Source organism: Drosophila subpulchrella, chromosome 3L (genome assembly GCF_014743375.2).
Source record: "Drosophila subpulchrella strain 33 F10 #4 breed RU33 chromosome 3L, RU_Dsub_v1.1 Primary Assembly, whole genome shotgun sequence".
Taxonomy (NCBI): Eukaryota; Metazoa; Arthropoda; class Insecta; order Diptera; family Drosophilidae; genus Drosophila; species Drosophila subpulchrella.
Genome location: NC_050612.1, coordinates 10,674,931 through 10,681,729, shown reverse-complemented (window position 1 = coordinate 10,681,729; position 6,799 = coordinate 10,674,931).

The window sequence follows — 6,799 nt, the reverse complement described above, 5'->3', positions numbered from 1 at the left end:
GTGAATATCCTGGGAGGGTGAGACTGTGTGTGTGTGGCTGTAGGCAAAACCACGCGCGGCGCTGCGGCGTCAAAGTCGAATTACTCATACGCCACGTTGGCCAATGTCGCTGCCACTTTGGCTTTGCTGCCTTTGTTGTTCTTGCTGCCGCCTGACACACAATCCGTGCCTCCAGTATTCGCGTTGACGTTAAAAGCTACAGAGCAATTAATCATTAGCTTTTACAGGATTTATTGCAAATACTTTTATCGGATATATTAAATGAACTCCACTCCACAAGAGGCTCTGCGCCGTAGCCTGTGGCCTTAGGCCGCCCGTGGAATTATGGCAGCATTAATCCAGTGGGGACTATCTGCCGACAACATCTTACTACTGTTCGGTTTTCCCTCTTTTCGGAGGCCTTTCGGCTTTAAGATTTGCGTCATCGCGAACTGTCAGTCATGTGGGTCATGCGGGGAAAGTAAGGGAAAAACTTTTTTAGACATATGCACACACGCGATGGCTTAGCAACAGTTTACATCGCATTGTACTATGTTGTTTACTTTCGGTGACAAAATGAGTTACAGGTTTCATTCATTGCCCTAATGCAGCCTGATAAATTTGAGCGCATTAATTACGCTCACTTGGCGCTGGGAACACAGGACGAATATATCCTTCTTGGCTCTGCTCCTTTTGTTAGCCGGCTATTCGCAGAGTGCCTCTGTTGTTCAGTTTCATGTGCCATTAACTGGCTCAAGCCGCCGCGATTGATCTTGGCCTTAAGTTGGGCTTATTGCCTCCTCAGCGGGAAAGAAGCTGTGCTTACTTGGGCACTCAGAGAAATGGTATATGCTAGATTACAGGAATAAACCTTCCAATTTTTGTGATTTTAATAATAATATCCCAAAGAATTTTTAAAATTTTTTAAAGTTTGCAAAAAGAACATACAACAATATTTTTTACATCCCACGTACCCATGGATTCGATCCGAAAGTCGAAAATGATTTTCCGTTGCATACTTTTAGACACTTTATTGAGTGAGTTTGAGCTTTAAAGATTTTGTAGCCGAACAAAATTGAATTAACTTGTATAAGAAACCAAATATGATTTTCATTATATTCAAATGATTAAAAAATTGAAATATTTTAAATTTGATGTCGACTTAAATTAATATACAAAGTTTTTTTTATACCCGTTACTCGTAGAGTAAAAGGGTATACTAGATTCGTCGGAAAGTATGTAACAGGCAGAAGGAAGCGTTTCCGACCCCATAAAGTATATATATTCTTGATCAGGATCACTAGCCGAGTCGATCTAGCCATGTCCGTCTGTCCGTCTGTCCGTCTGTCCGTCTGTCCGTCTGTCCGTCTGTCCGTCTGTCCGTCTGTCTGTCCGGATGAACGCTGAGATCTTGGAAACTATGAGAGCTAGGCTATTGAGATTTGGCGAGCAGATTCCTGAGCTTCTTACGCAGCGCAAGTTTGTTTCAGTAGAGTGCCACGCCCACTCTAACGCCCACAAACCGCCCAAAACTGTGGCTTCTACAGTTTTGATGCTAGAGTAAAAATTTAAACTGAAATGAATTGTTCTTAGCAATACCTATCGATTGATCCAAAAAAAAGTTTGCCACGCCCACTTGGACGCCCACAAACCGCCCACAAACTTCAAAAAATCGTAAATATGAACGCGGATATCTCGGAAACTATCAAAGATAGAGTATTGGGATTTCAGATTTAGATTCCGTAGCTTTGTACGCAGCGCAGGTTTGTTATGCGAATATGCCACGCCCACTCTACCGCCCACAAACCGCCCAAGCCTGTGGCGCTCAAAATTTTTATGCTAGATAAAAAATTTTAACTGAAATGTATTGGTCTCGTCAATACCTATCGATTGATCCAAAAAAAAATTTGCCACGCCTACCCTAACGCCCACAATGCTTAAATCTGTCTTCCGCCGGTAGGTGGCGCATTTAAATCTCGCTTTGCTGCTTGCATATCTCCATTTCCCTTTGGTCCCTTTAGCTGAGTAACGGGTATCTGATAGTCGAGGTACTCGACTATAGCGTTCTTCCTTGTTATAAATAAAATGCCCTGTTTATTTGTTTAAAAAAGTTTTATGGAAACATAAAACCTGTGCAAATGCTTTGTGAAACTCTAACAATCTCGCCAAGCTTTTAAATTTGATTCGCGTTAGTTTTATGGCGAATCACTAAATTTTACTGCGATTGGGAGCCATTCTTTTTTCAGAGTGGTAAGACGGAGTTGCTTCTTTCGCATTCTGCACATGCAAATTTATAACAATTTTACGTTCTCACATGCTGAAAGTCGTAAATCGTATTCGGCAAGGTGCGAACTGCTCCTCCATTCCGCGCCAAAACCAAGTGGCTGTGCATAAAAAATCGTTTATGGCTTTGCAGCGCTCAAATAGAACAAAGCATAAATCCTAATTTACTTATGTGGAGCTGCAGCAGTTGCCACTTGCTGTGTATTCGTGTGCGTGTGTGTCACCCAACGGTAAACATATATCAACAACATCTTAAACTCATGACGCCAAATAAATACAAATGTTGTAAAATGCAGGGGATGCCTCTGCCCCGGGATGGGATAACGTAGAACCCAGGCCAGACTCGTAAATCGCTCGGAAAAGAGGAAAAACCCATCCCCATCCCCATCCTATGGAAAAGTAAAATAAGAAGCGAAAAGCACCGTGTGAGCTTAGTGGCATCGCGATTGAATGGGACTCTGAATAAATTTCACCTTAGCAAGTGGCTGTAAATTGTTTATATTTTACTCGACTTTGCTGTATTAAAAGGGAATTTGATGGAATATGGATTAGGAGGAGTGTTTTGACTGGGTTTTTCGATTTTTCAGGTGCCAAGAGTGATAGAGAATCCAATGGAGATATCAGAAATAACTTTAGCAGTCGATTTTACGATGAGTTGGGATTTCAAATGGAATTAAGAAGTATCAATAAATGTATTACATGGATCATTTAATTAAATTATAGGATATGAATATGAATGAATTCAATGGCCGTTAAATTTGGCTTTGTTGGGAATTATATTTTAAAACATATTGAAAGATTTGAACAGAAGATATTTGTTTATGATATGAACAGAATTTTATCTTAAACGATATTTTAGAAGTTCATTAACTTCCTCAAACCTAAACGTTTTTTCTATTTCAGAGTACCAAAATTTAATATAAATAAATTCTTAATGGATTTGCCGTTGCCCAAAGACATTTACAAACTGCATCGCGCCGACAATAAATGCATTTCACAAATATTTCAAAGTGTTCTTGGGCAATAAATCTGACCGAAAGTGGTCTTACCTCTTGATCAAACTAATCAAGTTGAGTAGCCGCCATTGAAGTGGTTTTGTTTACTTGAAGTTCTCGCCCAGAAATTGATATAATTGATGGCGAGCCATAACAGGCCACATTAGAAATGCCGGCCAATGTTGGAGATTTTCCTTCATCTTGAACTGGGTTCTCTCTGCTTTCTGTTCTGTGTCTCTGTCTGTGTGTCCGCATCCGAGTCCTTCGTCCTTCGTCCTTGTTTGCGCCTGTATTTGTCGTCCATCTGGCAGAAGGAGCTTGGCCAGCTTGACTTGTGCAATCCGAAATCTAACAGGAGAAAAAATACTAAAGCGTCAGCGGCATGTTAAGTAAACTTTATGACCGGAGAATTCCGCAAAAAGCAGTGGGATGAGCTCCCAGGATAAGGACGGCGGATCGGGCGGAGTGGAAATTGCGGGCCGCAAATAAAACCAGGACCAGAACAAGGATCCCGAACCCGAGTGAGGCATCAAAAAGTAAGAGCAAATGCAAAAGCAACAACTATAAAAACCTGCAGCGATAGTAAAATGCAAATTGGTTGGGGTGGATGAGCATGGGGGATGGGGCGGCAGGATACCCAGGACTCTAGGACTTCAGGACTCCCTTGGTCCGTCAACTGAGGCACAAAAAAAAAAAAAAAAAGGAATAGTAAGCTCTGGCATTCGCACTCGTAAAATAAAAGTAAAGTGCAACAGCAATTTGTTTGCACAATTGCTGAATGCGGCCATTGCTGTTGCTGCCGTAGATGTTGCTGCTGTTGTTCGTGTTGCTGTTGCTGTTGGCACTCGTCGCATTGTTTGCTTTGTAGCCGGTTGTTGTACATTTTTATGACAGCTCAAATTGGCCCCCATCGCCACCCGCGAGCAACACTGTCAGCATATGGCAATAAATGGGCAACAGGAGTTGCTCCTCCTCGCCCCCCACAAATTCCCAGACTATAGTCCTCCACTATTTATATATCTTTATGTATATATCATTTCCCCTCTACCCCGACCCTTTTCGCGTCTGATTTGCGATGACAGCACACCCGGCTGATTTGATGCCTTGTTGCGGAGCCCTTTTGATGACTGCCCCATCTTTTTGCTCCATTTCATTTTCTATTTTGGCACTTTGAAATTAAAATATAAAACCCGCGCCGCTTTGACAACTTTTTAAGCTCCATTAGCGTTGACGGCAAGAAAGCCTATCAAGCGGCAACAAAAGGCGGCCGTGGAAAAAGGGTCAATGTAACCGCGAAGGCAGCCGACGACGCGGCAGGACATCCAGGACATCAGGACATCATCAATGGCAGAGCAACAGCAACAGCGACAGCAACCCCTTTGGCCGGGGTAACCTTGCGGTTGTTTCCTTTCCCAGTCCAGTGCTTTCCCCGTCCCTGTAGCATTGCCAGGACCCAAACCAAACCCCGATTGCGAAACCCATTCAAACACTATAAAGAATTTCTTAAGTTACTCATTTAACCACTTTATTCGATGGGACGAGTATTCATACAATATTTTAAATATATAATTGTGGTTTCTATTTTTCAATTATGAACTGACCTTTTTCTACCTCAAAATAGTTTAGAGTTAAACATTTTAAGAGAAAGACAACTCTTTTTAAGTAACAGATCCATGATAAAACTAAACATCAAAGCTTTGATTTGATTTTTAATTTTTAAAACCATTTTAAAAGGTACCCAAAAGTATGCCATAAGATATTTTAAATGCAAAAAATACTAAAAATACTAAAATACCAAACTATTTTTTCGTTGCCTACTTTTAGACACCAACCTTTTAACCTTAAGAAAACCTATATATATGGCTAGACTTGGGATATTCCATATTTTCTTTATAGTATGAAAGCAATATAAATTAAAAATGAAGTAAGAGACTTTTCTCCCCGTGCATCCTGTTCCGGTCTGCCCTGGGTTGGTCTGTTGGCTGGCTTGGTTGGTTGGTGTTGCACTTCCGTGGCTCGAACAACAGCGGGAACCGAAAAAAAAAACATTTAACTGTTTCGCTGTTTGGCATTCATTGCGAATTTAAAGGGCGGCTTAGTGACAGGAATAATAAGGAAGCCCGCAGCGGAAGCGCTGATGTCAACGCAGCAGCAGTAGCAGCACCACCAATGCCACAAAACGCAAAAAAAATACAAAAACCACAAGGGACTCTATTGGATTCGGGTTGGGGGGGGTTTGGCCGGAATAAATGGAGGGGGCGCTGGGGGTGGTGGTTCCGGCGGGGGGCAATAATGGGCCACGGCCCATGGAGTCCTTGCGGCCGTTCTGTGTTTGCTGTATTTTGTGTCCTTTGGCCCCCTTTTCGATTCGGTCTCGCATCTCGGCCTGTGCAAACAAACCAAACCAAATGAAACCAAACCAAACGAAACGTAACGAAATAAACCCAAAACCTCAGAACGTTAAAAAGGACAACGGACACAAGGCAAGGAGCAAGTTTCAGTTGTCAACTATGCTAAATATTTGGTCTAAAGCTAAAGGAAAAATGGGCAAAAAGAACCGAACCGAAAGCCGAAAAAAGCCCAACCGAAGAATGAAAACAATACCAAATTAAACGCTTACAGCTGGAGCAGCTCATAATTTATTTCTAAGCTTGGAACCCCTTGAAATTTCCAACTTCCAGGTTTGGGTTTCTCTTCGTTTCTTTTTTTCGGCAGCCAAGTGGCAGACATCAAAACACACCCCCGGCTTTTCGGGTTTTTGGGAAGGTACTTCGATACTCTGGTACTTCTTCCCGGTTTTGCGGCCCCCGTGGCTCACCCCTCCCCCATTTCCAAAAGCGGTGCTGTTGCATAATTTTCGGCAATCCACAAGTGTGTGTGGCACGAGTTCCTGCCAGGATATAGCCTTTGTCATGGTATTTGTGACTCGCTGGTTGTGTTTCGGGAGAATCAGCCAAAATGTAGAGAGTCTGCGCAGACTCGCTGCGAACTCTCTCTTGGGGTTGTTGCATGTTTTTGGGTGTTTTTTGGGCGGCCAGGGGGTGGTGTGGCTACCTACTTGTTGTGTCTTGGCTTTAAGATTTGTTATTAAAGGCTAGCCAATAAATCAGAAAAATATATCATAGAACTTAGGATCCATAAGTGGAAATATTACAAGACCTAGCTAGCCCTAAGCCCTTTAAATAGCCCAAAACCCAGAAAGCAACCCCTTGCCTTCCAAAAAACACCACCACCCTCTAGTGGTGTGCGTTGGTGTTGACCCGAAATCACGCACACTCGCTGTAAATCACACACACATATATATCCATATATATATATATGCTATATGCTATAGCCAACTGAGCGGCAGAGCCAGCGAAAAGCTGCGAATGCCAAGCGCACAGTAGAAGGGAGTGGTACGTCAAAAACTGACGCACAGCGGCAGGCCAAACAAGTCCATAGTTTAATAGCCAGCACACACCGCACCACAATAATAATATAAACTGTAAAATACATAAAAACACACAAGTCCAGGCCAGAAAACCGAAAGAAAAACCCCAAAA